The following is a 16,154-nucleotide window of genomic DNA, read 5'->3' on the forward strand; positions in this document are numbered from 1 at the left end:
TGCTTTCCTAGTGTGCTCATCTCCTCTTGCCTATTTCATTTTCAAGGTTTTGCTCAACTCCCTTGAATACAAGCTCAGGGTTTCCAAGCTCTCCAGGGAAGAGAAGAGCCAAGAAAGGGGTTCTGGGCATAGAGTGGCTGCTGCACCTGCTAATCCAGCCACCTGGGCACCATAGACATTCCTTAGGGACAAAGTGTGTGTGTGTGTGTGTGTGTGTGTGTGTGTGTGTGTGTGTGTGTGTTGTGTATGTTGGCTGTTTTGTGTGTGTGTGTGTGTGTGTGTGTGTGTATTAACCAGAAGCTCTGCATCCACAGGTGATGCCATATCAGAAGTTCAGACATATTGGACCCAGGGGATCCAAGGATAGGTGTGTGTGTGTGTCTGGATGTGCATGTGTGTATGTGTGAAAGAGAGAGAAAGAGATAAAGGGTAAGAGAGAGAGAAAGGGAGAGAGATGATCTTCTGCCACTCCCTAATAATCTCTTAGAACTGTCAATGGGATCTGTCTTGTACTGTAGCAATATCGAAAACAAAATAGGTCTTATTTTGGATAACTGAACTTTACAGTTTTTGCATTGATGTAAAGCAACACAAACATCAGATAGCTGAGCCCTTTTGTGGACTGAACAGACTAAGTAGTTTCTTTTCACGTGAGATATTAACTATTTAACTTTAAATTAGCCATTTTGAACTCTCAGCTCCTGGAGCTCTTAGTCTTATTCACAGGACAAGTTCCCTGTAAGAGCATGGTGGATTATCCCAATAAACAAACGGAAACCTCAGAGTCATGGTTTGAGCACTTAAACAAATGTGACCTTATTTTGCATTCAATGCAGACGAAACAGGACATGCCAATGGAATAGATGAATTAAAAACACCTTTAATTGTATCTCAGCTTCTCCTTCATGTTGCTGATGTGCTGAAATAATTTAATAAATGTGCACTGAGTGGAGGACATGGGGACATAACTCAGTGACAGAGCACCTGCCTAGCATGCACAAGATTCCTGCTTTTGGTCCCCAAAACTATAAAGAGAAGAGAAACCCTTTAAATGTATACTGAACACTCACTCGTTGGTCACAGGGCACTCAGGAAAGTGCTGGGACGTGGCAAGGAGCCAGGCAGAGTGAACCTTGCCCTCAAGGAGTTTCGAGGCTGTAACCAGAAGCTTTGGCTTCATTCTCAGAATCTCTTTGTAGGTGTCTGTCTGTATTAGAGGGAATTCAAAAGTAGCTTAAAAATGTTTTCCCCAGGAGCGTGTAATATTATTAATCAGAATGGGAAGATGGGACTGACAATTCCACATACCAGATCCAGGGATACATGCTTTTGTTTCACGTCTGTCTTCCCCACATAAGAAGCAGCCAGCTTCTCTGACTGTGTAGGGTTGACGGTGACCTTTCTCTTTTTCTCTCTTGAAAACATGTAATTTAATGTGAAGCATCTATTGGTAGACTGAAAGTGTGAAGAATTCTCAGGATAATGAACTTGATTTTCCCTTTGAAATGCAATTCACATTTATGAAGTGTCTTTTATACAGAAGGTATGGAGCAAGGTGCTTCACAGGCATTATCTCATTTGAGCCTCACAATCGCCTCTGATGTAGGCATCATTAGCCAGCTTTTATGAACAGGATGAAAGGGGAAAGAGGAAATGGCAGCTCAGGCTTGGAAAAATGCTAATTCACTTCCAGGGAATGAATGAATATGCTTCCTATCTTGTTTCTCTTAGGCAGATTTTGATAAACATCTTTAATATTAATACCTGCTTTCCATTTGCATACTTCTTTCAACTTTTCAAAGCATGGTCACCTCTTTCGTATCTCATCTGATGCTCATGCTAGCCTTGTGCTGATAACTATCTAGAACTATTTGATGGTGTCTCCTTGTAAGCCTAAATCTCTACAGAGAAACTTGCTTTTGTTGCACAGTTAAGGCTCAGGACTAAGCCAATAACGATCAATCTTCCTTCCAGAAATCAAACCTACGCCTTTATTTGCAGGGTCTCTCTGGGATGGTGTAATCTGCTGCTTAGTAAGAGCAGGGGACATGGGTACTATCATATCAGAATCGATTGCTATGGTTACGACAGTCCCAACATTTTAGAAATGTAGGTGTCTGTCCTTGTCTGGATCCTCCTGGCACCCAGTTTTGCCTGAGTTAATGATAGCCAAAGGGAAAGAAGAAATGTGAAAAGACAGAAAAAGATAGCTGTGTGTGTTTGTGCGGTGAGGTGTATTTATCCTTAAAATCAATTAAAAAAAAACACACCAAAAAACAGAAACCAGTCTAAATGAAGCAGGGAGGCAATGACAGCAGATGAAGCATAAAGCAGGTGCTTTCTTAATTGCTACAGCGGGTGCCAAGTGTTTGGCACAATTTCTCTTCTCATTTTCAATTATTGGCATTAGGGCTCCGTTCACTTTTTAGTTGAAGCATCTGAAAAGAGTCTACGAACCTTCTCTGCTCCTTTCACTTTTACAGGAAAGCAAACAGGCAGTTTTTCTTACCCAGACTGTAAATAAACACAATCCTTTGGGTTTTATATTTTCATTTATTTTATTATATTTTATTGCCTCAAAGCAACTCATTGACTCTAGAAAGGGAAATTGGCTTAAATGCAACTTGATGTATTATTTAATTTTGCCAAAATTGCTATGAGTTGATTTTTTAATTTATTTCAAAAGATTTGATTCAGCCATTCAGACTCATCTGAGTGATTTTGACTTCAGAATTGAATGTCTGAACCCATAGCTTTCTGTGGTGGTTTCTTTTAAAAAGAAGGTTGTTAAATTCTCCCATCAGTGTGGCATATTCATTTTGTGATTGGATTTTTCTCCTTTTTGTGGTGAAGGTACAAGTTGCAAAAATATTGGCTGCAAAGTTATTTTAAGCCTTGTCATTCCACAAATGTTTACGAAGAGTGAACACTGTGCCCGAAGCTTATGAAGAGCCAACTTTGTGTTGAAAAGCAGTACAAGAAACCATGAAGAGGGCTGGGATTGTGGCTCAGTGGTAGAGTGCTTGCCCAGCATGTGTGAGGCACTGGGTTCGATTTTCAGCACCGCTTGTAAAAATAATGAATGAAATAAAGGTCCATCAGCAACTCAAGAATTAAAAAATAAATAAATAAATTAAAGAAAAGAAACCTTGAAGACCACAAAGATAAACAAGACAGGGTCTTTCCCTTTCAACGAGTTTGGTCCCTAAAGAAAAATAAAAACATGTACGACGAATAACATGACACACTTCTGAGCAAAGCAACAGCAATACAGTAAAGAAAAGCAAAAGTGTATCAATGACTTGTTTGTTGTTGCTGCCATTCTTGTGGTGCTGGGGACAGAACCCAGAGCCTCAGCATGCTAAGAAAGTGCCCTACCACTGAGCTTCATCCCCAATGCCTAGCAAATACTTCTGCTTGCAGATTTAACATTGAAACAGTTCATCAGTTTCATCCTTTCTTAAGGTAACTCTGCTTAGCAAATGCTATTCAAGCCAGGCATGGTGGCACATACCTATAATCCCAGTGACTCTGGAGGCTGAGACAGGAGAATTTCAAGTTTGAAGTCAGCCTCAATAATTTAGCCAGGTCCTAAAGCAACTTAGTGAGAACTTGTCTCAAAATATAAATAAATAAATAAATAAATAAATAAATAAATAAATAAATAAATAAAAATTAAAAGGGCTGAGAAGTGGCTTAATGTCCCTGGGTTTAATCCCCAGTACAAAAACCAAAAAAGCTGTTCAATTACTCTGTTGAAGGGAATATTTGAATTCTGATGCATGTAAATAAATGAATGAAATAAAGGTCCTGTTGACTTTATCCTGCATATAGAAGAAACAAAAAAGGCAGAGAGCACACAGGAGAGCAAGCACAAGAGTATTGTTGTTGTTGTTGTTGTACTAGGAATTGAACCCAGGTGCACTCTACCATGGAGCTACCTCCCTTCTGAGACAGGGTCTCACTAAGTTGCTCAGTGCCGCAGTCTGGCACAAAATAACCTAGCCACCACAAAAACTTGTAGATTCCAACAGCAACTCTTTATTCCCGAACTCTCACCAGCACTCTACACCTGGGGAAAATACACACCCTCCACCGGGCTCTGCATACCAAATACTCTCAGAACCCCAAGAACTCCACACGAACTCAAGGAGCGGGCGCCGGAGGCAGCAGGATACACCCTATTCCCAGCAGGATCCACCCTAAACCTGGAGCCACCCTAATCCAACAGGATCCACCCTAAACCCTGAGCCACCCTAAACCCTGAGCCGCCCTAATCCCTGAGCAAGGTCACCTTTCAAACCAAAACTCTCAAACATTCATGCAATGTCACTGCAAATGACCTGGGTCCAAGGCAAGCCCATTTCCACAATGGAGAGTCCTCCCTCTAAGCAACATTGAGTAGGCTGACAAGGAAATTGCCATGCGTCATTCCTACTTGGCTATGGCTCTCAGCAGCTCAGGCTGAACTTGAACTTGTGATCCTCTTATCTCAGTCTCCTGAATATGTTAGAATTACCCGTGTGTGCCACCACACCCAGCCAAGCACATAGTATTGAATTAAACAAACAAACTAAAAAAACCATTATTTTTATTTTGGAATTTTATTTCAAATTACATTTAAAGAAGAGAGAAAGAGAAAACTTATATACATAGAGGGCTTTAGGATTCCTGAGTTCTGGTCTTGTTTCCACTTTCAGCCACTTGCATTTCTGGGTCCCTCAAGGCCTAGCTGGGTGGTTTCCAAAGTCTCTTTTAGTCTTAATGATTTGAGGGTGATATCTCACATCTCCTCCTGAACGAATCCAGTGCTGTCCTGTAGGGAGAAAAGGAAACTGCTTGAGGGAATATCCTAGGCGCCAGGAGGGAAGAAAGAGTGCTATTTGGGTGAGATACTCTTGGCCTCTGTTCTCTCAGCTTCCTATTTAAATACCACATCATTTGTAGAAAGCCCTGAGTTCATGATTCCTTCTCATTCCCAGGGGCTGTTGCACGGGTTCCTAAGAGTGGAAAGGCGTGGTCTAGTCTGCCCCTCCCCCCCCCAAAAAACAACCAAAGATGTAAAAGTGAGGTTCTTAGCTAGTTCAAATGAGTGCTGAGTTTTGTCTACAAATAAACCTTGAAGGCAAATGAAATGAATTCTTAAGAACTGCCAGAAGGAAATGGGGGAGACTATGGTGTGAGAGGGAGGAATGCCATTTCTCTCCACAGCTCTCTCCTGTCTAATTTCACACCCAGCGGTCTGATCCAGGCCCCAATTAACCCCAGGCCTGTAGGCTGCTACTCATCCCCCAACAGACGCCTCTCTCAGACTCTTCTTGTCTGGGGCACATAACGTTGGTTCTCCTTCCTCAAACCCTCCACTCACCTTTTAGAGACAGAGAAAGAGACAGAGACAGAAAAGGAGAATAATTATGGAGATTGAACAAATTTACATATTCACCACCTTGCATATTTACTCTAGGTGGTGTGTGTGTGTGTGTGGGTGTGTGTGTACTTTAAGTCTACTCTATTAGCAAATCTTCAGTATATGACACAATAGTATTAAGTGTAATCACTACACCTACATCAGATCCCCAGGGTAATCCTACTTAGGTCAGAGCTCCCTGCCTCTACAACTATTTCCCAATCTGGGGTTCATAAACTTTTAGTTCCATTGGAACCACTTAAAGGGCTTGTCAAAACACAGATTGCTGGACCTTTCCTCCAGAGTTTCTAGACTCAGAGGGTAGGACTGGGGTTAAGCTTCCAAATTTGCATTTCTAGCAAGTTCCAAGGTAGTGTCCATTCTGGGACCATAGTAAACTACTGCTCTAATTTCTTTCTCTGATCTCAGGGAGAAAGGTTTAGCTTCTCTAACTCATGTCCACCCCACTACTTCATCTTCTCTGAGATGGAGTTCCTATTCCTAACTATTACCTTTGAATGGTATCAATATCTGCACCATTGAAAATTCCTTTACTGCAGTCTCCGAGTACCTCTCACCACTGCTGTTTTAGTTAACCTTGCTCATACCTACATAACCCAGCTCTAGCCACCAACTTAACTGTCTTTTCTCCTGCACAAAGTCTCCTGAACTTGATCTTGTGGTTTCACTTTTAATTTGACTTTAAAAAAAATATTTTTATTAGTTGTTCATGTACCTTTATTTTATTTACTTATTTATATGTGGTGCTGAGAATCGAACCCAGTGCCTCGCACATGCTAGACACTAAGTTGCTATACTGATAATATTTTAAAATTTAAAGATTACTCCCCTTCTTCCCATATCCATTGGGATTTCCTTATTGTGTAGTAATAGTAGTCAGTTTCCTTTGACTTCCAATTCTGTTCCAGCCATGTACTAAGTACTATATAGTTTATATACAGAAATATTTCATGTGAGGATTGGCCTTATGTCAACATTATGATTGAAGTAGATATTACTTCAAAAAAGAGTATCAGATAAATTAAATAATTTGCCCAATAGCCCAAGTGAAGAAACCAGGATTGGACCCAGCTCCATTTTCACATTCAGTATGTATAAACACTTCAGTAGGCCTCCCTTATCTATAGAAAATATTTCACAAGCACCCAGTTAATGCCTAAAATCACAGATAGTACTGAACCCTACATATATAGTGCTTTTCCTATATTTATGTACCTATAGTAAAATATAATTTATACATTAGGCCGAGAAGAGATTAACAATAGTTAATAACAAAATAGAACAATTATAACAATATTCTGTGATAAAAGTTATGTGAATACGGTCTCTCTCAAAAGATCTTATTATACTGTAAATCTTAGCAGCCTTAGCACATCCTTTCTTATTTCTTTCCTTTCCTTATTGAGAATTTTCACCTTTTCATTTAAAGGAAGCACTTCACTATTACCCTTTGGCATATCCAAAATGCCAGCATCACTCCTCTTATATTTTGGGGAATACTAAAGTTTTCTTAAACACAAGCACTGTTAAACTACAACAGTCCCTCTGATGCTGGGGTGGCTACTAAGTGATTAACAGGGAGGTAGTATATACAGCATGGATACGCTGGACAAGGACAAGTCACACTCCAAGCTAGACAAAGCAGTACAGTGTGAAATTTTTACTATGCTATCCAGAATGATATCCAACTTAGAACTTATCAGTTGTTTATCTTTAGATTTTTCTATTTAAGTTTTGGACCAGAGTTGACTGTATGTAACTAAAATCATGGAAAGTGAAACCACGGATAAGGTGGGACCACTGTACTCCAGAATAAGCATGAGAATCCCCAGGGACCTATTAAACTACCAAGTTCTGGTTTCAGTGCCAGAGGTTTGGAACTGGGTTGAGGTCAGGGCCTAGATGTCTGAATTCTTAACAATCCCCTAGTGATTCTGATATGGGTGTTCTCAGAACCAGAACCATATATTTTTTCAGAAACAGTCCCTGGATCCCTACATTGACATAATTGGCCATATCCTCTCCTTAAGCATGTCCCTTGGTTGCTATGATACAACATTTTCTTTTTCTTTCCTTCTTCTTCTTCTTCTTTTTTTTTTTTTGTTTTGTGGGCTCTCTGATTCTATTCTCCATTTCCTGCTTCCTCTCCTGCCTGTGTCACTGCCCCCAGACTCTGCGCTCTGCCTGCTCCTCTCTTTGCAGTTTGTCCCCAGAAGCAGCGCTCCAACTCGGGCAGATGGTTCCCCACCTTGGCCTTCTAGTGCCAACCTCCTGGTGAGAGCTGTGGAGCAGCATGAAATGATTTTGGAACCGAGATGAGATTCAGCCCCAGTTCTGGACAAAGCCGTGAGGCAGGTGACATTGATCCCCATGCCCCATGGCCCCACTCTGCCTTTGATCTTTCCTTGTGCCCAGGAGATCTCTGTGCTTTGCAGTTTTCTAATCAAATCACTTCAGCAAAAGAGCTGATCATTTTACACTGTCACACTAATGTGTTAACTCTCCCAGACATTTGCATTTTTAAAGCCTTTTAACTCTCTTTGTGAGTTCAACTCTTGTTCATGTGTTGAAGACATTTCAGGCTTCACTTAGCAGACTGGAGAACTGAAATCAGGACTGAGGAGGGAGGAGGGTGATCTGGTTTGAGAGGAGGCCTTCTCTTCCCCTTAATATTTTCTGGAGCTTAGACTCAAAAGCAGCTAGTCACACTGCTGGGAGGGTGGGGCTTGGCTTTTCTGGTCTCCTGTAAACCCCAGGGCCCTGGGCAGGGAGAAGCAATAACCACAGCTCCTGCAGATCTGTCCCTAGAAGTGCAGAGGGTGAGGGCAGACTAGAATTGGCAGTTTGGTTGGCTTCCTCCCACCCCTACCCCCACACTTAGAATGGCTGACTCCACTTCTTTCAGGTCTCAGTTTAAGCGGTCTCTCTTACAAGCAGCCAGTCTGACCACCGTGCTTATGAAGGCCCCTCTTGGTGATTCTCTGTATCAGCAGCCGTTTCCCTTCATTGCATTGATCTCAGTTTGTAATTATTTCATTTACTTGTTACTCCTATCTGCATCTGGTGAGTAAGGCTCAAGAGGATAAGGACCATGTCTGCCTTGATCCCTACGATGCTCAGAGCATAATGCTGGCTCATGGTAGATAGAAAGTAGCTGTAGCAGAAGGAGTTATACCTCCACCATCTGGCACTTATCAGTCCTTGAACTGCCCCCAGTAGCTATTCTGGTGCTGAAAGCCTGGGCAACAGAGCATTACTGCTGGGATGGGGTAAGGGTACCTTGGAGATGGTATCCAGAAAAATCATGAAAGGTTTTGAAATAGGCAAAAAACAAACAAACAACAACAACAAAAAAACACATTTCTGTGTGTGTCTAGCACATTACTGAGTTGTCTAGATTGTCCCTGTCTTTGACTTCTTACAACTTTGTAGAAAACTTAAAGTGTTACAAATGATTCCCTTTTTTGCTTATTAAAAAATTTATGTTTAAATATACATGACAGTAGAGTATATTTTGACATATTATAAGTACATGTAGTATAATTTAGAATCCCATTCTTGTGGGTTTACACGATGTGGAGTTTCACCGGTCATGTATTCATCTATGAACACAGGAATGTTGTGTCCAGTTCATTCTACTGACTTTCCTATTCCCATCCACTCCCTTCCCTTCATTCCTCTTTGTCTAACCCAATGAACTTCTATCCTTCTCTCCCTCCCCATCTCTTATTGTGAGTAAGCATCTGCATATCAGAGAGTGAAAAACCAGCCTCTACCTCAGAGCAAAGCCTGTCCAAGGAAGGGACATCACCTTTGTCCTTGGAAAGACCCACAGAGCACTCCTAGGCACATTCCCACCCTGCTAAGTTGTTTATCTACAAATAACAGGAGAGATCTGCTGCACCAGGTGTCCCTGACTCAGTCAGGCTAGGTGGGGATCCATAGCAGCCCCCTAACAGCCACCAATCAGCATGAGACAGGGAAACACCTGGGATGCCAGATGACCCTCCCAGTAGTTTATGGTGGTTGATAACGTGTTGGGAAACCATGTCGTTCAGCACATACACCCCACTTGGCTCAAACCAATCAGTTCAAATGAATCCCCCTCTTGTAGTAACCAATCACCCCTACCCAACTTGTTCCCGCCAGTGAATGTGCTAATCATGTTTTAGAGTTGTTATTTGATTTTCCTTCGGTGTGTGATGATTTGCTAAGAGATGCTATGATGTATGTGGGGGTCCCTGCCTTCTCCAAAGAATGTATAAAACTGCTGCAAACCCTGGGCTCGGGGCCTCTCAGCGTTACCAGTTGCTGTGTGTGCGCGAGGAGGACCGAGCTAGCTCACAATAAACACCTCTTTGCTGTTTACATTGATCTTGGTCTCTGGTGGTCTTCTGGGGGTCCCGAATTCGAGCATAAAAAGAGAACATTTGGCCTTTGGTTTTTTGGGGACTGGCTTATTTCACTTAACATGATATTCTCCAGTTCCATTCATTTACGGACAACACCATAATTTCATTCTTCTTAAGGGCTAAATAATATTCCATTATATATATATGTATATGTGTGTGTATACACACACACACCCACATATCACATTTTATTTGTCCATTCATCTTTTAAAGGACAACAAGTTTGGTTCCATAGCTTAGCTATTGATACAAATGATTCTTGTCCTTAAGATGCAAATGAATTTTGTCAGGTGGATAAAATTGATAATTGCTCTGCATATTGGCCAATTTTGCATCTATGTTGAAATTCATTTTAGCTTTCCTGACCTCCTACATATGTGTGTTCTTGGAATGCCTCTTTGAATTAGTTGTAGCATCTAACTGGTTACTCATTACTTAGTAAAATAAAACCTCTGACATGTTAATTTTATATTTATACATGAGTTACGATTTTAGGGTTTTTTTTTAAGAATTATCTTTTAAAATTGTACTTCACCAAAAACCAAGAACATTTGTGCATCAAGGGATACTAATAAGAAAATGAAAAGTCAATTTACAGAAAGGGAAAAAATATTGGCAAATTATATCTGGAATATATATGTAGAATATATAAAGAACTAAAACTCAACAACAGCAATAAAACAATGAACCAAATAGAAAATGCACTAATAATTTGAATAATTCTACCAAGAAGATACACAAATGGCCAGTAAGCATAATATAAGATGCTCAGTACAATTGGTCATTAGAAAAATGCAAATCAAAACTACAATGAGATACCACTTCATACCTACTGGAACTAATAGAATTATAATCCTAGTAGTTTTAAAATGGGGAATAAATGTTGGGATTAGAAATTGTTGTGTTTGCTGTGGAAAATAGTTTGGTGGGATTGCAAAATATTAAACCTATAATTTCCACATGACCAAATAGTTCTACTTCGAGGTATAGATACAAAAGACTTGAAAACAACTTGCCCATATACTTGTACACCAATGTTAATAACAGCATTATTAACAATTGCCAAAAGGCAGAAACAACTGAACTATCAATCAGTGGATGAACAGATAAACAAATGTGGTACATAAATACAATGGAATATTATTTAATCATTAAAAGTAATAAAATTCTGCCACATGCTACAACATGGATAGACCTTAAACATTATGCTTAGTGAAATAAGCCAGACAAAGAAGGCAAGTATTGTGTGATTCCACTTGAGAAACCTAGAATAGGCAAATTTGTGTGTCACAGTAAGTAGAGGTTGCTGGAGCTTGTGGAAAAGGAGAATGGGGAACTGTTGTTTAATGGATGAAGAATTTTTTTTGGAGGGAATAATGAAAAATTATGTGTATAGTTAGTGGTGGGTTATATAACATTGTGAATATACTTAATGCCACGGAATTGTCCACTTACAAATTATTAAAATTATCTTTTTTTTTCGTGTCTTCACACATGTACTTAGGGTAATGATGTGCATCAAAAATTACCTTTTAAAATAAGGAGAGGTCATGGCCAGATGTGTTGTTGAGAGCGCCATGATGGAGGACAGGAAATTCTAAAATCCTAGGTCACACTGCAGCTCACTTACTAGCTGTGGGACCGTTGGCAGCTATTGCTGATTGTGCTGGGCCATTGGTCAGAAAGGGAGAAGACAAAGGAGATGTTTAGGCCTCTGGCTTGAGCACCCAGGGGGATGGCAATGCCTTATAATATAATGAGAAAGACAGGAAGGGAATGTGGAGGGTAGTTTGGAACAGCACTTAAAAGTTCAGTTTTGCTCACATAAACTTGGAGATAGCAACAAGGAGAGATGTTAAGTGGAGAGGTTAACATGTAAGCCTGGAGCTCAGGAAAGAGGTCTAGGCTGGAGTTTTAAACTAGGATACATCAGAACATAGATGGGCCTCTGAGTCATAGGAATGACTGATAGAATTAAGTAGAAAGAATACCTATGTCCAGCCCTGAGGAGCAGCAGGTAACCCAGAAGGCTTAGACTTTGAGGAAGAGGGAAGAGCTCTTTAATTATATGCCAATATTTACAATTAGAATAGCGAATCTCAAAATCTAAATTTCTAACTTCTCTTGAAAATTGAGTGAACGGTTTTAGCAATTCTAGCCTGAATTTCTATTGAATGCCTCCTATATTATTTAACAAAATTCCTGACAGTAAAGTGTGTATCAGAAAATTTCATCTTATAAATGCAAATTTTACTTTGGAGGTTTTGCTTTTCCACAGCCAAAATAAAGGAGGATATGAACTCTCCAACTCCTATTCACCCCTGTTTACCTGAACCCATTTAGTCATTTACGTTTTCTCTGTGTGTTTAAGTTATTTCATCTCCTTCCACCAGTTGTCAGCTTTCAGGGAATTTATTAATCAAGACAGGCTGTGTTAGTCAATTTTTTTTCCCATGTGATCAAAATACACGACAATAGCAACTTCTTATTAATGGAGGAAGGCTTTATCGGGGCTCATGATTTCAAAAGTTTCAGCCCATGGTCAGCTAGCCCCATTGCTTTGGGTCTGAGATGAGATAGAACATCATGGCATACAGATGTGGCAGAAAAGCTGCTCAGTTCATGGCAACCAAGAAGTAGAGACGAGGTGGTGAGGGAGAGAAGTATGAATGAGAATGAATTTAGGGGAGACATAGACCCCAAAAGCACACCCCCAGTGACCTGCTTCCTCCAACCATGCTCCATCTACTTACTGCTTTCACCTCTTCCCAATAGTCCATTCAGTTATCAATGGATTAATTCACTGATAAGGTCGGAACCCTCATGATCCAATCATGTCCTAAAAACTCCATATTGGAACATTGCTACATTTGGACCAAGTCCTCAACATGTGAGTCCTTGGAGGACACTTCATATTCAAACCATAACAACATCACTTAGGGAAACTGCCTACTATTTGTGGTGAATCATCTGACCACACAGAAATCAGGATACTATCATTCAATGCATGACTTACTTCATTGGATATTTTACTTGATCATACAAGCACACTCTGTGTGGTCCGTTTAGTGTTCATAAATCGTGTGATTTAGTCAGTAACTACTTGGTGCCTGCTTACACTGCGTAGTTGTTGTATGGGATATTTGGGGACACTGGTGAATGTAGGGGACCTGAGATGACACGCCTAAACTCTTTTTCTTTGGGATGCAAAGCCGGTGGTGTTGTTATGGTTTGAATATGAAGTGTCCCCCAAAGATTCACATGTTGAAGACTTGGTCCCAAAGTAGCAATATTCTGAGAAGAAGTTTGTAGGAAGTGATTGGATCATGAGGGTTCTGACCTTATCAGTGGATTAATCCATTGATAACTGAATGGACTGTTGGGAGGTGGTGAATAGTTAAACCCTGTGGTTTAAGCATTTTGAACATAAGTCCTCTATCTCTGAAGTGTTTCTGGTCTCTCCTCTCTCAGAGTTAGGGGTTCCTTTCTGATATTCCCATAGCTTTCTGGGTCCATTCCTATTCCTGCTCATCACAAGGTATTGAAATTACCTGCTTCTGTGTCCCACCCAGAGGTGAACTTTGACGGTGGGGTTGTATCTTTTTCATGATTATAGACCCTGACCCAGCCAGTCCATGAGCAAAGATCCAGAGACACAGCACCTTCAAGCCTTCATACTATAGTGGCTCTCTCCCTTTGCAGTTCCTGTATGAGGCATGAATTCTCCATAGCCATATATAGTGTATGACAAAAAAAATCAGCACATCCATTTTCTGGTGACATTTAGTGTTCCTGGTTTCTGCCTCACATCTCATCTGTCCGGGTAAGTATCTCTCTATCTCTTAATCACAAGCTCCTTATCTACAACTGTTCTCAGAGAAGGGTTTTATAGACAGCCTGTCTCTGTTCTGGCCTCCTGGGATCAGGCCTAAAAATGACAATCAATTCATTTAGCTAATTGGTGTACTGCTGTCTCTCCATTTTGCTTTCCAATGTTCATTCCAACCACAGTTTGTTCAGAGCAACCTCTCTGGCAGTCTCCTCCAGTCTTTTACACAAGCAAGTGACTGACTTTGGCCAGCATGCAAAAGATAGCCACTGGACTGTGCCTCTGTTCAGGGACCCAGCTTTGCCATGGGGATTGTGGAGCTGCCTTCTTCAAGATCTGGGCTTATAAATGGAGAGGAAATACAGGCTGACCTTGCCAAGTGTTGGAGGCCTGGGCACTTTTAGTCTTTTGGATGCTGACCAGAGTCTTTCTCAGCACTTACAGAGTTCCCACCTGCCTCTGTCTCAGTGCATACAGGAAATTTGTCTTTGAGTATGTAAGCATTTACGTGGCATAATTTCTGAGGCCCCAGGAAATTCCACCTATCCCCTCTCCGATCTATTCTTTCATGCCCAAAACTGTTTTAATTGACAAAACGTCCAATGATCAATTAGAATCAAAGTTTTCAAAACTCCTAGGAACAGCTAAATTTTTCAAAATGTGAACCTTTTATTAAATGCAGCATACCTACACAAAAGTGCACAAATCATAGGTGTTAATGAATCACTCATATAATGAACACTAAACACAGAACATTGCCATTTTCTCAGAGGCCCCTGCCTCCTGCCTTGTGCCCCCTTCCAGTCACATTCCCTGCCTTCCACCAGGGAAACCACCATCTTGGCTTAAAACAAGACAAATTACATTATTTAGATTTTTTTAATTGGTAGATAAAATTTTATGTATTTATTGTTCTGAATACATATATAGTGAGGAATGACTAAATTTAGCTAATTAACATATGCATTATCTCACATAGTTATCATATTTACTTGTTTTAACCTTCATATAAGTGGGATCATATATGTATTCTTTGGGTTATGGAGTGCTGCTCAGTGTTATAGTGTCAGCTATGCACTGCACGTAATTTAACTTTATTGCTGTCTAGTATTCCACTGTGCAAATAAACCACGAATTACTTAACTATTCTAAAGTTGATGGACATTTGGGTTGTGTTTTAGTAATTTTTGTTGCTGTGACCCAAAGACCTGACGAGAACAATTAGAGGAGGAAAAGTTTTCCTCATGATTTCACAGGTCTCCACAGACAGTCGACTCTCTATCCCTGAGCCAGAGTAAAGCAGGACATCATGGCAGAAGAGTATGGTGGAGAAAAGCAGATGAAAGTATAGCAATCAGGAAGCAGAGAGAGCTCCACTCACCAGGACAAAATATAAACCTCAAAGGCACACCCCTAGTGACCCACCTCCTCCAGTTACCCTTTACCTGCTTATAGTTACCACCCAGTTAAACCATGTCAGTGTATTAGTGCAATGATTAGGGGAAGGCTCTGAAACCTCTAAACTGCCTTGCATTGCCTCCCACAATGAGCTTTTGGGGATAACTCATATCTAAATCAAAACAGGTTGATTCCAGTTTTTTTTTTCTTACAAGCAAAGTTGTTATTATAGTTATAGTTCAGGTCTTTCAGTGAACTTGTGTACACATCTTTCCTGGACATCTACTGAGGAGTGGAATATATGGAACATAGAATACACATTCCACATTAGTGGGTATTATCAAACACATTTTTCCAAAGGGGTTGTACACTTCTCATTCCTACAATCAACTTGAAAGTTAAAAGTCATGCCACGTCTTTGCCAACAGTAGATCTGTCTTTTCCAGTTAGCTTTTCTGGTGGGTAGGCAGTGGTCTGATTTTAAAGTTCTTATATATTCTGATAATCTATTGGATATACACATTGCAGACATTTTCTCCCACTCTGTGACTTAACTTTTCATTTTCTTAGTAAAATATTGTACATAAACAGAAGTTCTTAATTAAATTAATAACAAATGAAGAAATCATTTTTCTCTTATGGTTAGCTCCTTGCATGTCTTATATTAAAAACTTTCTGGCTTTAAGAAACATATCATGAAATATCAATGAAGATATTTTCTCATTTTCTTTGAAATTGACTTTTATGTATGGTGTGAGGTAGAAATCAAGATTAATTTTCTTACTCTATTATTCAATTAACCCAGAACTATTTATTTTAAAAACTATGCTTCACTCAATGCCATTAATTATGGGACTTTGTATATATGGATCTGTTTCTGGACCACATTTGAGAGACTGTTGAACTTATTTTCTGAAAGAATGGCTGTAATCTGCTTCTTTCCTCAAACAGCATTGGTTGCATACTTACTGTGAGTTGGGAATCATCTCATCCACATCATTTCATTTTAAATTTCATCAGTCCTTATGATATAGAGACTATATTATTACCCTGTTTTGTAGATTAGGAAGTTAAACTCAGAGAATTA

Source organism: Ictidomys tridecemlineatus, chromosome 1, assembly GCF_052094955.1.
Source record: "Ictidomys tridecemlineatus isolate mIctTri1 chromosome 1, mIctTri1.hap1, whole genome shotgun sequence".
Taxonomy (NCBI): Eukaryota; Metazoa; Chordata; class Mammalia; order Rodentia; family Sciuridae; genus Ictidomys; species Ictidomys tridecemlineatus.